Raw genomic sequence first — 17,690 nt, forward strand, 5'->3', positions numbered from 1 at the left:
AGTAGTGGGTTTTTGTGTATACTGCCAGTGCAGGTAAATTTAGGCAGGCCTAGCTATGAGCTAGGCCTGTTTGTTTTGTTCTGGGGGCAGGGGAGTGGATTTAGTGTAGCAGCAGGTGACTGACATGTGCCTCAGCTTTTGGGCACCTCCTCTGTTTCCAGGGAGAAGGTTTTGGAAAAGGGGCAGGGCAGAGAGCTGAAGTGACATGGGGTGCTAGTAGGAGCCCTGACCAATCCCCAACTAGGATTGGCAGGGGGCAGGCTTTCTAAATATACCCATGGTCAGCCTGCTGTTGGGTGGATGAATTAAGTGACGGAGGTGTGTAAGACTGTTGTGGTCTGAGGAAACCCTTTTTCTGGTGGGGGGGTGCCTCAGGCCTGAAGATCAGGAGCTGGGAGGGAGCCTCTCTACACAGTCATTGAGAGGTGTCCTGGAACAGGAGCATGAAAGAGGATAGTTGGAAGCACTGCCAGGCAAGTCATTCAGGAGGGATCCATGACAGGGTCGGTGAGTGAAAAGCACAGTGGAAAGCTCTGGAAGAGACATGCAGTAATTTGGATGTGGAGCCAGAGTGAGAGATGGGGGGGGGGGTGTTTGTGAAGTCAAGTTGCCGCAGCCAGGAGGGCTGGCAGGATTTGCATTGGATGTGTTGGGATCAGTAGTCCACCAAGTGTCAGTTAGCACAATTATTCTTCTCATCTAAAATGGTTGCTACCACAAAGGGGACTGCAAACCCCTGCCTATAATGGACCATGATGAAAACGTTAGGATTTATTCAGAGTGAGGACTAGCCACGTGCTAATGGTGACAGGAATCTAGATTTGGACAGTGAAGTGAAGCAAGTGATCTCAAGTAGTGTGCTGGAGGAGATGTACAGAGGAAGAGACTGTCATATTTGGATTCAAACTACATTTATTTCTATTGCTAAAGATTTATTATCTGGGCATCTGGATGCTAGAACACATAGTGACCCTACGAGGGCACCGCTACACATACAGGTAAAATGTACCACTACATTTATAAGAAAAATTCAATTGTTTATTAATTTATATGTTTTTTTTTTCCATTCTTTTTTTGCTTGCACTAAGGATAAATGTCAAAAGCTTTGATTACTGGTTACACACTGGAAAACAATGGGAAATGCTTTCTGGAACATTCCTCTGACCCATGAAATAACTTATTTACTGACCATATATGTCATCATTTATAATTCATTTCAAATGGAAAAGTTTGTCAAATTTATAGCAGTATAAAACTTCTGCAGCAATCGCGTGTAAACCGATCTGATTGTCAATCAGCTTATGTCATCATAATATAGATATGGAAACCAAATATTCAAAGGAACCATATACAGTATCTTACAAAAGAGTACACATTTTTCTAAATATTTTATTAGATCTTTTCATGTGACAATACTGAAGAAATGACACTTTGCTACAATGTAAAGTAGTGAGTGTACAGAATGTATAACAGTGTAAATTTGCTGTCCCCTAAAAATAACTCAACACACAGCCATTAATGTCTAAACCACTGGCAACAAAAGTGAGTAAACCCCTAACTGAAAATGTCCAAATTGGGCCCAATTAGCCATTTTCCCTCCCCGGTGTCATGTGACTCCTGTTACAAGGTCTCATGTGTGAATGGGGAGCAGGTGTGTTAAATTTGGTGTTATCGTTCTCACTCTCCCATACTGGTCACTGGAAGTTCAACCTAGCACCTCATGGCAAAGAAAGCTCTGAAGATCTAAAAAAATTTTTTTTTGCTCTATATAAAGACGGCCTAGGCTATAAGAAGATTTCCATGACCCTGAAACTGAGCTGCAGCATGGTGACCAAGACCATACAGCCGTTTAACAGGACAGGTAAAAAAGAAAAAAGAGAGAGCGGAGGGCGCACCGACCTAGTGTGATACTGATATGAGTTTTATTAAAATTGTTAAAAATAAATCATTGTACTCACAAGTGGAGTATAAAATCATGCCTTGAAAGACAATACAGCAGAAGTCCAACACCATCGGCAAAACACGATAATCGCTTCAATCTATGACCGTTGTTAGGGCAGCCCTAACAACGGTCATAGATTGAAGCGATTATCGTGTTTTGCCGATGGTGTTGGACTTCTGCTGTATTGTCTTTCAAGGCCTGATTTTATACTCCACTTGTGAGTACAATGATTTATTTTTAACAATTTTAATAAAACTCATATCAGTATCACACTAGGTCGGTGCGCCCTCTGCTCTCTCTTTTTTCTTTTTTAGTCTCATGAATTCCCACGATTCTGAGGAGGGCTGCAAGACTCTGGAAGATATCTTTTAATTTAACCTTACCATCTCATAACATCTTCCAAAAATACCGGAGCGCAGGAGATTTGTCTTGATTTGTTAACAGGACAGGTTTCACTCGACCAAAGAAGTTGAGTGCACTTTCTCAGCGTCATATCCAGAGGTTGTCTTTCGAAAATAGATGTATGAGTGCTGCCAGCATTGCTGCAGAGATTGAAGGGGTGGGGGGGTCAGCCTGTCAGTGTTCAGATCATACGCTGCACACAGCATCAAATTGGTCTGCATGGCTGTCGTCCCAGAAGGAAGCCTCTTATAACGAACATGCACAAGAAAGCCCACAAAAAGTTTGCTGTAGACAAGCAGACTAAGGACATGGATTACTGGAACCATGTCCTGTGGTCTGATGAGACCAAAATAAACGTATTTGGTTCAGATGGCATCAAGCATGTGTGGCGGCAGCCAGGTGAGGAGTACAAAGACAAGTGTTTCTGCCTACAGTCAAGCATAATGGTGGGAGTGTCATGGTCTGGGGCTGCATGAGTGCTGCCGCCACTGGGGAGCTACAGTTCATTGAGAGAACCATGAATGCCAACATGTACTGTGACATACTAAAGCAGAGCATTCAGGGACTGGGCCGCATGGCAGTGTTCCAACATAATGACCCATAACGACCCAAAACACACTTCCAAGATGACCACTACCTTGCTAAAGAAGCTCAGAGTAAAGGTGATGGACTGGCCAAGAATGTTTCCTGACCTAAACCCTATTGAGCATCTGTGGGGCATCCTCAAATTTAAGATGGAGGAGAACAAGGTCTCCAACATCCATCAGCTCTGTGATTATGTCACTCCTTCAGTCTCCTCTCACATAACTAACTCACCAACTGACATATCAGTCTAAAACTGAGCTATTAATATTCCCCCTCGCCCGTGCCCCCCTCCATGACTTTTCCATCACAATCAACAATGCAACCATCAGTGAAATGGACAGTGAAAGGGTCAACATTAGTAATAAGATTTGCCACTGCCATGAGTTCACTATGAATCCTGTAAGTTTGAGGTTCACAGGTACAGGTACACCATAATAATTATAATGAACTGCCCTTATGTATACTTTTGGTCAAGCCAAGCCCTCACTATAAAAGTGTGAAGTCACAGCAGCCATAGTGACAGTGTGCTTTGGCTGTAAAAGAGAAAGCATAATGAGGACTGATGACAAACGGCATAAGGTGCAATTAGTGTAGGGCTTGTAGACACTGTAGGGTTTGTTAATATAGATGCATCTTTGAAATTGAAAGCATCACTCTAGGGTAGAGAAGGCAGAGCTCAGTTTTTGCTACTGCCTGCCCTTCTCCTCTTGTCCCTGTAAAAATGCCACTGGCAGGGAAGGGGTTAACACTAGGGGGCGAGGAAGGGGTTAATTATGTTCCCTATGTGTGTTCTAACTGAAGAGGGGGTGGGACTGACTAGGGGAAATGACAGATCTCTGTTCATACATTGTATGAACAGAGGGACAGTCATTTCTCCCCCTGATAGGACCGGGAGCTGTGTGTTTACACACACAGCTCCCAGTTCTCGCTCTGCAACGAGCGATTGCGGGTGCCCAGCGGTGATCGCGCCCGCCAGGCACGTGCGTTGGCACCAGGGGCGAGCAGGGGGCGCATAATTTAAGTCACATCTTCATGTTCATGTTTCACAGGTGCATGCAGGGAGTCAGGCGACTAGAAAATGCACCAAAAATGCTTTAAAAACACAACCTAAATGTTTTCAAAATGCATACTGTGTTTTTAAGTGCACCAGTGGGAAAGGGCCTTAGAACTTCCCTTTTCCCCAGATTAACAATGCTGCTGTCCTAAGGCATAGCTCCCAACTGTCCCTGATTTGGAGGGACTGTCCCTGATTTGCAGCAATGTCCCTCTGTCTCTATTTCCTCCTCATTTGTCCCTCATTTTGTTCTGATCTATATAGATGTACAGTACAGACCAAAAGTTTGGACACACCTTCTCATTCAAAGAGTTTTCTTTATTTTCATGACTATGAAAATTGTAGATTCACACTGAAGGCATCAAAACTATGAATTAACACATGTGGAATTATACATAACAAAAAAGTGTGAAACAACTGAAAATATATTTCATATTCTAGGTTCTTCAAAGTAGCCACCTTTTGCAGCAGACACATCTCTAGAACTGTTAAGAGGAGACTGTGTGAATCAGGCCTTCATGGTAGAATATCTGCTAGGAAACCACTGCTAAAGCAAGGCAACAAGCAGAAGAGACCTGTTTGGGCTAAAGAACACAAGGAATGGACATTAGACCAGTGGAAATCTGTGCTTTGGTCTGATGAGTCCAAACTTGAGATCTTTGGTTCCAACCCCCGTGTCTTTGTGCGACGCAGAAAAGGTGAACGGATGGACTCTACATGCCTGGTTCCCACCGTGAAGCATGGAGGACGAGGTGTGATGGTGTGGGGGTGCTTTGCTGGTGACACTGTTGGGGATTTATTCAAAATTGAAGGCATACTGAACCAGCATGGCTACCACAGCATCTTGAAGCCGCATGCTATTCCATCCGGTTTGCGTTTAGTTGGACCATCATTTATTTTTCAACAGGACAATGACCCCAAACACACCTCCAGGCTGTGTAAGGGCTATTTGACCAAGAAGGAGAGTGATGGGGTGCTGCGCCAGGTGACTACCTCTTGAAGCTCATCAAGAGAATGCCAAGAGTGTGCCAAGCAGTAATCAAAGCAAAAGGTGGCTACTTTGAAGAACCTAGAATATGAAATATATTTTATTTATTTTTATATTTAGTTTTGATGCCTTCAGTGTGAATCTACAATTTTCATAGTCATGAAAATAAAGAAAACTCTTTGAATGAGAAGGTGTGTCCAAACTTTTGGTCTGTACTGTATATAAAATGCACTTTTTATCCATCAAAAATTGTTTCCCAGCGCTAAACCTTTCATCTGATTTCTAAATGGCTGCATTTGTAAATCCCAAAAGCCAATATAAAGGAATAGAATGGTAAAAAAGTGCTTGTGGGTTTAACCAATTTAGTTTTCTTTTTACAATTCTGCTTTAAGGGGGTGTGGTAAGGGGTGTGTCCTATGCATGCCTGACTTTTGCTGATAGGTGTCCCTAATTCCCATCTTAAGAAGTTGGGAGGTATGCTAAGGTGCCCCCTGCGCTCATTCATCCAGAGTGGAGGCACTCAAATACAGGAGATGTGTTACTGGTCAGATCACTCTGTGAAAACAGAGGAAGAAAAGCCTAGAAAAGAAAACAAATGCAGCCACCACATCTAATGATAGGCAAGCTGCAACATTTTCTGTTTTGGTTTTAATGCCACTTTAAGGAGAACATGCAAGATACAGCTGACTGCTCTCTGCCTGACCTGCTGTACCGATAAAATACATGGAGACTGTCATTGCTAAACTTCTGAAAATGCTAGTTGCCAGGCTGCCCTTTGCTTCAGTACTGTGGGACACTAACCTGAAATCGGCTTGCATATCAGGAAAGCCAGCATGAAGCCAGACCTCCTAATCTGTATATTTATTACAGGTTATTGCATTACATGTACTAAAGCCAGGAAGGAACAGCACGACAGCCAGGGGACTAGTATTTTCAGGAGAGGTCAACAATGGTAGTCTCTTTTTACCTAAAATAAATGATATGATATGTGAAATGGCTTCTAATAAGATGGAATACTTACTTACTATGACTATACTATATTATACTATTACTATATTTGCTATGGGGTTGCATCACCTATATTTATGCTCTGGAGCAATTATATTAGAAATGCTTAGGCACATATGTTTAAAACGTACATCCCTAAATGATTAACCATTCCCAGCTACGAGTCGAGTAACATATTCGATCATCTGAGGGTATTTAACACGACTGACAGCTGACGTGCATTCAGCTCCAGCAGAGGTCACCCTTGATCCACTTGCAGTGGATTTCAATGCAAATATGAAAACACAATAGATATGATTTTTTTTTGTAGAAATGCTTTATTTTGTGAATTCTCTGATAGTTTCCCCAGTTCACATAAGGTAAACAATCTCTGGACCAATGAATGGTAAATCTGCTAAAAGAAAAAAAATGATAATTTAACTAATTTTATATCTAGAATATTATTACAAAATAATTACAATAATATTCATCTCAGGAAGACAGCAGCCCTGCAGCTGGGGTTATTCTTAGCTGAATCAAACCGAACAGCTAACAATTGTAGCGGTGACAAAATACAGAGCGCCTTTGCCAAAATAAAGCACATTGCCCCATGTAGAGAACAATCTGTATTTCCATATTTACTCTACAATTATAGGGCCTAGTTAAAGAGGTTCTCTAATCCACTTTGATAAATTGCCTACTCTAGCCTTTTTATATGTATTGGGTGTGCAGATGGAGATGGAAGGAAAAAAGGGACAGCTTTAAAGCTCAACTAGAGAGGAGATAAGGGCGCTCTGGTGGAGGTGCATAGCTGGTCAGAGCGATGATAGTGATAAGATGGCACTTCTGGCAGCACTTTGGTTAGAGGAGAAGCAACTCTGAAGATATAAAAAAGGAAAAGAAAGGAGCCTCTAAGTGCAGTATGCAAAATTTAATAAAGTGCACAAAGGGTTAAAAGCACAAGATCGTTGAGTGTTAAAAGACACTGACGAAGGAGCCGCACAGACCGCTGACGAAGGAGCCGCACAGACCGCTGATGAAGGAGCCGCACAGACCACTGACAAAGGAGCCGCACAGACCGCTGACAAAGGAGCCGCACAGACCGCTGACGAAGGAGCCGCACATGCTCCAAAACACGTTACCGCCCCCTTCTCCCCACTGACACCATCAGCCTTGTGTGTCCCGCAGTGAACCTGGAATACAGGCTTGCCTGCTGCCTCCTCGCCTCTTTCCAACATGTATGAGAACTCTTTACAGCTGCTCGAAGGCTCTACACTGCTCTCTACCACCATGCTGAGGATGGACACCTGCCACAGATGAGGACTCCTGATTTTAACACATCTTTTAACACTCAACGATCTTGTAAGTGCTTTTAACCCTTTGCGCACATTATTAAATTTGAGTGAGTGTCATTCAACCTGGATGACTGAGAACTCTGGAGTAGAGGTGAATACTGCTGCTGCTTTTGTATTTTGGTCACAGGCTTAGACTCCTTTTTGTTTTATTTATTTAACCTCCCTGGCGGTAATCCCAAGTCTGGCTCAAGGTGAAATTTTAATACCATTAGCGGTATCCCCGAGCCAGACTCGGGATCGCATCGCAGTATCCAGGCAGAGTTTACTTTCCTTGTCCCTGGATCCTGGGATGTTTCCCCGCTGTGTGATCGAGCTGTCTCCTCGCTCGATTCACACAGTGCCCGAGTGCCGCCGAGCTCCAATCCCTACGACGCACAGGGGCGGAGATCGGCGCCAAATTCAAAAAATTAAAAACACAATACACATACAGTATAATGTAATTACTGTATGAAATAAATACACACACCCTTTGTCCCTAGTGGTCTGTCCAGTGTCCTGCATGCACTTTTATATAATAAAAACTGTTCTTTCTGCCTGGAAACTGGAGATTGTCCATAGCAACCAAAAAGTGTCCCTTTACGTCAAGAGTGGTTTTAGAGTAGCTAGAAAACAGCGACAATAAATTAGAATCACTTGCAGAATTGAGCGATAGCGATTTGTGGGGAAATTCATCATCAAACACTGAAAGTAATGACAGCGACAATTCTGCAACTGAGCAAATTTCAGTGTTTTTGATTACATTATTGAATAATTTTTATTATTATTATTATATTATTATTTGTTACAATTATTTATAGTTATTTATTATATTATAATTTATGATTTTGTTTCAAACTTTATCATAGCCGGGATGTCTACTAGACTCTGGTTTGGACAGATTTAAGTGAGTTATTCCTAAGGCCCCATACACATGAGAGGATTTATCCGCGGATACGGTCCAGCGGACCGTATCCGCGGATAAATCCTCTCGAGGATTTCAGCAGATTTCTATGCGATGGCGTGTACACACCATCGCATTGAAATCCGCGCCGAAATCCTCTGGCGATGACGTGTCGCGCCGTCGCCGCGATTATGACGCGGCGACGGGCGCGACGCTGTCATATAAGGAATTCCACGCATGCGTCAAATCATTACGACGCGTGCGGGGAATCCCTTTGGACGGATGGATCCGGTGAGTCTGTACAGACGAGCGGATCCATCCGTTGGGATGGACTTCAGCAGATGGATTTGTTGAGCATGTCAGCAAATATTCATCTGCTGGAAATCCATCCCAGGGGAGATTTATCCGCGGATAAATATCCGCCGGAGTGTACACACCATAGAATCTATCCGCAGAAACCCATTTGATGGGATTTATCTGCGGATAGATTCTATGGTGTGTATGGGGCCTAAGAATTACAGGCCTACAATATAAAACGCCAAATTTCCATGCAAAACAATGGTATCGCTTTCAGCATCAAAAACCTGACATAATCGTACCGCGAGGGAAGTTAAATGGCTGGTGTCGGGTTTAAAATACTATTGATATACCTCCCAGGGAGGAACCTCAGCTGTTTTGCCCACAATGTCTTTCTTCTTTTGTTCGTTTTTTTCAGCAAGATGCCCACCTCCAAATACCATATACGGTATCCAGTTGCTGTGTCTATTATATTTCTAAAAGTATTCTAATTATACTTCACCGCAGGGGCAACGGTTCTTCTTTTCTTGAAGTGTCTTGTCCTCAACCCAAGATAATATAATGGTGTTTCTATTTGCCTTCTTTCTATGATATACTGCTGTGATTAATTACGCAGCCTTTTTTGAACCTTATCTCGTTGGTGATAATAATACTCTTGTCACATCGTATATGACTACTGTGTACCTTCTAGATCAGACTATATGATATAATTGCATTTGTGATATTTGACTATACATATTAAGTCTAATGTGACATTTCTAAATTAAGGTTTTAAAAATATTACTTTTGGCAGGTTTAAAGTGACACTTTAGTGTGGTTTTTTTGCTTGGTTTAAAAAAAATTCCAAGCAAGTATGTATTCTTAAAGCGTTACTGAACCCGCAACAGTAAAATCAGTCTGTATATGCAGTAAAGCATGCTTGATATAATCACTGTGGAACCTAACAGTGGCGATGCGTCCATAGGTACGCAGGAGCGCCGCCCCCTCTGGCTCGCTCACAGCCAGTAAAATATACAGATTCATACACTGTATGAATCTGTATATTTTCGCCACTGCCGTCCACTATTCAGCTGGCCGGAAGTTGAGCGCCGGTCAGCTGAATAGCGGCAGCTGACTGGCTGTGTGGAAGTGTCTATCAGGTCCAGCGGCCCTGATAGGCTGTCTGAGTACAGCCCTAAAGGCTGTAGTCGGCTTCCTGAAGCTCATCCTCGGGGCGTACCGGCCGTACGTCCGAGGATAAGACTGACAGGCGTCTCAGCCAATCAGGTAACCTGATTGGCTGAAGCGTCATCGAGGGCTGGACGAGGGACATCGAGGGACATAGAAGCCATAAAGGTAAGTGCCGGGGGGGGTAATGGGCACAGTGGCTACAAGTGGGGGCACAGTGGCTACAAGTGGGGGCACAGTGGCCACAATTGGGAGCACAGTGGCGACAATTGGGGGCACAGTGGCCACAATTGGGGGCACAATTGGGGGCACAGTGGCGACAATTGGGGGCACAGTGGCGACAATTGGGGGCTGTGTTTGATGGCATAGTGGTGACAATTGATGGCACAGTAGCTGCGTTTGATGGTATGGCACAGTGGCTGTGTTTTGATGGCATGGCACGGTGACTGCGTTTTGATGGCATGGCACAGTGGCTGCGTTTTGATGGCACGGTGGCTGCGTTTTGATGGCATGGCACAGTGGCTGCGTTTTGATGGCATGGCACAGTGGTTGCGTTTTGATGGCACGGTGGCTGCGTTTTGATGGCATGGCACAGTGGCTGCGTTTTGATGGCATGGCACAGTGGTTGCGTTTTGATGGCATGGCACAGTGGCTGCGTTTTGATGGCACGGTGGCTGTGTTTTGATGGCATGGCACAGTGGCTGCGTTTTGATGGCACGGTGGCTGCGTTTTGATGGCATGGCACAGTGGTTGCGTTTTGATGGCACAGTGACTGTATTTGATGGCATGGCACAGTGGTGACAATTGATAGGTACAGTGAGGCTGCAATTGTTTTTTTTTTTTTTCGTTTGCGCCCCCCCAAAAATTTTGAGCACCAGCCGCCACTGGAACCTAAGGGGTGAATCCTCTGCATTGTGTAAAAAGGATGTTTGATCCTGTATGCACAGATCCTGCTCCTTTTTTACTGACTGCAAAACCCGTCCGAATAAAACAGAGTTTCTGGAGTCAGGCTGCACATGCTCAGTTTGGTGTGTATTGTTAAAGAGTTTTTTTTTTTCTTGGGAGAGTGCATGTGATCAGCACAGGGCCAATCAGCATTGTCCAGACAGAGGGTCAGGGGTCCTGCATCCTCATAGGACAATCATGGGAGACTGCAATGTGAAAACCTCCTACAAGCTTTAACCAGGCACTGATAGAAGTCACAAGACTGCTATATACTGCTGATGAAAAAAGGTATTTAGCAGTTTATATTTACTAACATAATTGTATTTCCATATTCTGTGTACTGTGGGAGACCAGACATAGTAAATGCAGGGTCCTGGGTTTAGTAACACTTTAACTCAAAAAAGTATCTTCTATTACTCTCAGCCTCATCCAAATCGCTGCATTCCTTTTCGTTATATGGCTGTGATCCGATTTTCTGTTAGTCCCACTTTATGAAGAGCATTCTTGTTTCCTTCCTTTATAGTGTGCACTGGTCAGTATACATGACAACCAATATGCACTGCTAGTAAGGATGAAAAAGGAGAGGTTCAGGAGCAAATAATTTGTGCATGTGTATGAACTGTTTTTGAAGAAGAATAAGAATAATAATGTCATATTAATGTCACACCACATAAAGTGATACTAAATGGTATATATTTTTTTTCTTTAAAATAAAAAAAGATGACATACTTCTCTGTGCAATATTTCAGGTAACAGTCTCTTACTTCTTCTTCTGCTGGGCCCTACCCGCAATGTCAGCTTTTTCTTCCTACAGGTACCCTATGTATGCTAATGGGGCATCTGTGCAGGCCATCTCTTGAGCTGGGCTGTGGACGTCCATAGACACACTCAGTGCTGGTCAGCCTGCTTCCCCCTGATTTTGACTAATACCAGCTAGAGCCTATGGTTCCCACTGCTACCAATTTCTCCTATGAGACCAGGTAGTGGAGCTGCAGTGCTGCAGCTAGGATGGTGCTGGATTATTGAGAGGAGCTTGGTATATTTTTAGGGGCAGGGAAGGTGAGGACAGGTAGTGGATAATAATGAATAGAATAAGGTAAAATTATATTAGGATAAGATCATTTTCTGCTGAAAATAATACAGTGGACTTCTGACTCGGTTTGCAAGACAAGCAGAATTCAAGCTCAATAGGCCTGCAGTACCTCATTTGGCCTGAGGTATGGGGGCGTAGGAGCTGAGAAAAGCCGAACATTGGCCTGCAGTACCTCATTTGGCCTGAGGTATGGGGGAGCAGGAAACAAGCCGAAGTGTCCTTGAGCCTTTTCGGACGTTTTTGTCGCTCTCTGGCTCCCCCCACCTCTGGCCGCATTCGGCATTGCATCCCATTGAAGTCAATGCAGAACAAATTATTTTTGTTTCCATTGACTTCAATGGGAAAACTCGCTTTGATATGCTAGTACTTTGGATTACGAGCATACTCCATGAACGGATTATGCTCGTAATCTGAGGTTCAACTGTATTGTGATTTGGTAATATGGACAGAATAAGAAAACATGTAAATCATTATTTATTATTAGGTTTTATCTTTGCAACTAAAGCAAAGTATATAATAAAAAGAAAAAATACTTCATAAGCAGAGATTACTATCAGGGAAAAACATCTGTCAAAAGATCAGTAGAGCCACAGATATAGGCAGCTGAAGCTAGTTGCAAATCTCAACATCCTTATTGGTGAAAAGATTACATATTACCAGGGCCGTTTGAAGGAATTTGGGGGCCCCAAGCAAAATGGACATTGAGGCCCCCTTACCCCCCCCCCCCCGCACGCACGCACGCACGCATGCAAAGCCTTCAGAAACCACAGCATAGCGATACAGTTTAATTTTTTTTAAGTCTTTTTATTCCCCCTCCCTGTATCCTTCTTACTCCCCCTCCCTGTGTCCTTCTTACTCCCCTCCCTATATTCTTTTTACCCCCCCCCCGTGTTTTTTTTTACTCCCCCTCTCTTTGTTTTCTTTACTCCCCCCCATGTTCTTTTTACTCCCCCCCTACCTATGTTCTTTTTACCCCCTCTCCCTCCCTCCCTATGTTCTTTTTACTCCCCCCCACCTATGTTCTTTTTACTCCCCACCCCCCTCCACCCTACCATACCGCACAACCGGAGATTCAGTTTCCTGTTCCTGGCCGGACTGAAAGGAAGTGAGCACTCAGTGTGCATTTCCTGTCAGTCTGGCCGGGAACAGGAAACTGAATCTCCTGAACAGCGCGGTACACGGCCGGAGTGACAGGAGGAAGAGGAGCTTGGCCACATTACAGGAAAGGGGAAGAAGTGACTAGAGAGGCAGCAGTAGTGCAGCCGCCTAGGGCTCTCTATAGAGCGCTCAGACGGCTGCAGCATTTATAGGAAGCGCACCAAGGGCCCTGCTTGGGGCCCCAGGCCAGCTTGGGGCCCCAAGCAATTGTTTGGTTTGCTTGCCTTGTCGCGACAGGCCTGCATATTACACCAAAGGACCAAATGGGAACACTGAGGGTGAATTCAAACATAGTGCAGTGACAGGCATTTTACTTAATTGTAAAATGCCTATCACCATAAGGACACACAGAAAGCAATTTGTTTTCTGTGTGTCCCATTATATTAAATACACTGCATTTTATTGACGCGCACCGTCCAGAACCACAGGTTTTTATTTCTGTCTGTGTAGCTGTTGCAGAATGTTTTTTCCATGGACGAGGCCAGTAACCACCATCAAACAGAGAAAGTTGAGAATGCTCCCCAAAATTAGCAATACAAATTTGAAAGAGTTTTTAACCCATCCACACTATATTCATATATTCCTCACAAGATCTAGTTTAGATATAATCCCACAGTATTATGTAAAATAGGCAACAAATGCCATTCCTAGTTATTGTTGACTAGAGTGGTACATCCATTTGCCAATGATATCAAATAAATAAAAGGCGAAAACATTTTTTTTTTATTACTAACAAAGATTTATAGAACAGCAAGCTTTATTTAATTTTCTGTCATTCATTTTTCCGTTAGTTGGTCTAAGTAAGCTAATCACATTATTTATTTGCTCTTGGTGATGAAATGGTGACCTTGAAACAGCTGACAGGTCCTGACTCCTAGCGCTATACAAGCACGTGCATGTCAATGATAAATAAATAGTCTTTTATTGATTAGTGAGTAAAGATATATAGATGTGCACAGGCGTCCTATAGATGAGCAGTCATCCTTCTCCCTGACAGCGTCACAGCATTCTTCTTAGAATCCCTAGCAGATCTTCAATCGTTGCACATGCCCCAAAAAAAAGCTGTTCTTAAGCTATCTATGCCAATAGGGATTACCAGTTATCGTCAAAAGGAATGTGTTCATTAGCAATGATAAAATGTGCAATTATTACACCGTTCCCAATAAACGATGCCGTCTGTCATTGACAAACAATCTAATTTGGTTAATAGCTCTTCATCTGCTTTAAAATGCATTTTCTGACTGACTTTTGAAAAACACAAACATTTTACCAAGAAAGAGAGAAAAAAGGAGTCAAACTATGAGAAAAAGGGATGGGGAGGGGGGCGAGAAAGAGAGAGGGGAGAGCAGACAACACAGGCTAAGGATGGCGAGTCTCAGGCCCCGTACACACGACCGAACATGTCTGCTGAAACTGGTCCGCGGACCAGTTTCAGCAGACATGTTCGGTCGTGTGTACGGCCGACCAAACAGGTTTCCAGCGGACATTTGTCCAGCCGACCGTTTTCCAGCGGACAAATGTTTCTTAGCATGCTAAGAAACATGTCCGCTGGAAGCCTGTCCGTCGGACATGTTCGGTCGTCTGTACAGACTCACCGTACATGTCCGATCGGCCGCCATCCCTCGCATGCGTCTAAGTGATTCGACGCATGCGTGAAAGCATTGAACTTCCAGGGGCGCGCACGTCGCCGCGTCATCGTCGCGACGACGGCCCGGCCACGTCACTGCGTATCGTGTACGCGCGGATTTCTGTCTGATGGTGTGTACAACCATCAGACAGAAATCTCCGGGCGGACATGTTCGCTGAAAACGGTCCGGCGGACTGATTTCAGCGGACAGTCCGTCCGTGTGTACGAGGCCTAAGGGGACAGCAGGCAGTCTGTTGTCTCACCATGTATTTTTAATATCAATTATAACGCGAAAATTATAAAAAGTAAAATGGATATGTAATTACATAGCCTAATATTCAGTTCTAGGACACCATTAAATCTAGGTGTACCTAGATTGTTTTGGATTCACTGACCATTGATTGGCATTCATCCCTGATATTTAGTGTAGGTGCAAGGAGTGAATAGCAACACATGCAAAGAGGAATTTAAATAGATCTGTATTTAGACATCATGCTGTCCTTGATACTATTGAATGATGATGTAAAAGCTTTACCTCCTATGTGCTATGGGATAATTTTTGTAAAAACACTACTACTAATGTGCTATTAGAGACACCATGCAGTTTGCCCTTTGTACATGGAGTCTGCTTTATATGCAGAGCTACATTTCAGTGAAGAATAGCACCGAATGAGACAGGATACATTGTTTCATGTTTGACTTTAAAGAGGCTTCTGATGCCTATAAACACCCTTGCACCTGCTTCCCCTCTACATTATTTTGCTGAATGAAGCCACAAATGGGTGGACAACATATGGCGAAAAATAAGTTAAATCCAGATAGCAAGCAATTGTGCTGCAAGTTTGAAAATGAGTTGCTAAGCTATTGCTAGACTTGCCAGGCTTCACAGATTTGTTGCACAATTACAGTAAGTCCGCATTACATGAATCCATATCAACTTTCTTTTCAAACATTCTGCAAGTCTCCTGCAAGTCTCCTGCAAGTTCTGCTTTAGTTATATTGTGCAATAGTCATCCCACCACAGGGGTCACTGTGGCTGAATTGTCATGCTGTAGACTCACCACTGCAACTTTGCTCTTGTTAAGAGACTTGCCACTCAAATTTGCTACAAAATGGAAAAGTGTTAACTATAACTTATACTTCAAGTGGTCTACAAGTGTAAAAATTGCTAGAAAAATGTGCAGCAAGTTAACAGGACTTACAATTCAACACTGCCACAAATTTGTGGCACGCTATTCTTGTTATCTGGGAATGTTATCACCTATAACCACTGCTGCCCAGGCACTGACCAGCAAATGTCATGTGTAGCCCTGATTTTAGGCTTAGATTTTCAGCTTGTGCATATCAAATATGGAATAAGATGTGATTGTGTGGGCTGTGGGTCTTTGGCATTTGATTGTGGGAAAGGACAGATGTTTCAGAAGAGCACCTAAATATATGGGGACACAATAGATGGGATTTTCCTGTACTCTCTGAACCTGTAGCTGTCAGATATACAAGAACAAGTCTCCTGCGCTCTGATATTTTGTAGGGAGTGCTATGGGGTGGTGCGGTTCAATTAAAAGTTATCATCTAGAGTCTTGCAGCCCTCCTCAGAATCGTGGGTATTCATGAAGCTATAAAAGAGAAGAAAGAGAGCGGAGGGCGCACCGACCTCGTGTGATACTGATAAAAAATATTTATTCCAATAATAAAATCAATGGTTATACTCACAAAATTGGAGTTAAAAACAGGCTTTAAAAGTGAGTACAGCAGATGTCCAGCACCGTCTGTGGAACACGAATAATCGTTTGAACCAATCGGTAGATGTAAAAGCTGACACGTTTCGGGGGCGTACCCCTTTCCTCAGAGCTAACGTGGTCTGCAGTGCTCCTGTAGCTGTCAGGAAAGACCTTTGCATACACACAGGTGCAAAAGGCTAGGAACCCCTGCCCATGGCCTTGAAACGGGAGAATGCGCACAAGCAGGTACGCGACCGCTTTTGAGTCGCATTGGTGCCAGATGGGTTATTTAAAGTGGAGTTCCACCCATAAATATAACATTACATCAGTAGTTTTAAAAAAATGTCATTAGTCCTTTACAAATTTTTTATTTTTTTTAGATGCCTTCAAAGTGTTGTTGCTAGGCAGAATAGTTAATCTTCCCACTTCCTGCACCTAGGTGCTTAATGCTTCCTAACCTACACCACACAGACTCCTGGGAATGTAGTGGGTGTAACTTTCCAGGAGTCTGTGCACTCCCCAGTCTCAAAGAATCATGTGACTTGGACAGCAGAGGTGCTGAAACCTGATCTGACACTGCTTGTGCAGCACTGAGCATGTGCGAGATCTGCAAGGCTGAAATCCAGGAAGTCATACAGTCTGGCATCATGATGCCCACACTTAAGATGGCCCCAGTCAATTTCTATTTTATAAAGTGTCTAAATGCTGTAACAACAAAAAGTGAAATTGTGGCCGGAACTCCGCTTTAAGCTGCACTAGTCTTCTGTGTCAGTGCCATTTAGTCTATTATATTTCTGTGCATCTGTCCCTGTGTTGATCCTCTGTTGCTGACCTCTTTTGTACCTAAATGTGCCTGAACGCTGACTGTACCAACTCCTGGCTAGCATCTGGATTATTCTTCTGAGAAATGTGAAGTGATATAGGGCGTAGAGAACCATATGTGAAATTAATAAAAACACATTCTACAATCAATCAACAAACAAATATATATAGTCCATATGTAAAAAATCAAATACGTATATTGTGTCCAGGCAGATTTCTTCTGTATATCCAATCACTGTGACTTTTCTAACATGTGCAAATAATATTCAATAAAGTGCTTCACCCGAAGTGATAATGGTTGAACTCTCACCTGAAATCTTTGGCCACCAAGTGACCCACAAGCATGTAATACAGGCTATCAGTGGCCTCCAGGAATCGCACGACAGATCACATCAGATAACAATCGATTCTCCCATCCAATAAGCATCAAAGTGTATGTGGTATCAAGCTCTTGTGCCCAGCATCTGCAGATATTTGGCTCCGCCAAACAGAGCCACCAAAAGCCAATATAGGGCAGTAACTTATTTTTAATAATAAAATCAGCACTTACAGTTCATGCATGTAAGCCAGATGCAGCAAACAATCATGCACAGCTTGAGGGAAAGCGTGAGCCAGTCTGTCCCCAATGGATCGCTCTATGGGCAGGCAGTGTGTGTCAGCATGCACC

Source organism: Rana temporaria, chromosome 9 (genome assembly GCF_905171775.1).
Source record: "Rana temporaria chromosome 9, aRanTem1.1, whole genome shotgun sequence".
NCBI classification, from domain to species: domain Eukaryota; kingdom Metazoa; phylum Chordata; class Amphibia; order Anura; family Ranidae; genus Rana; species Rana temporaria.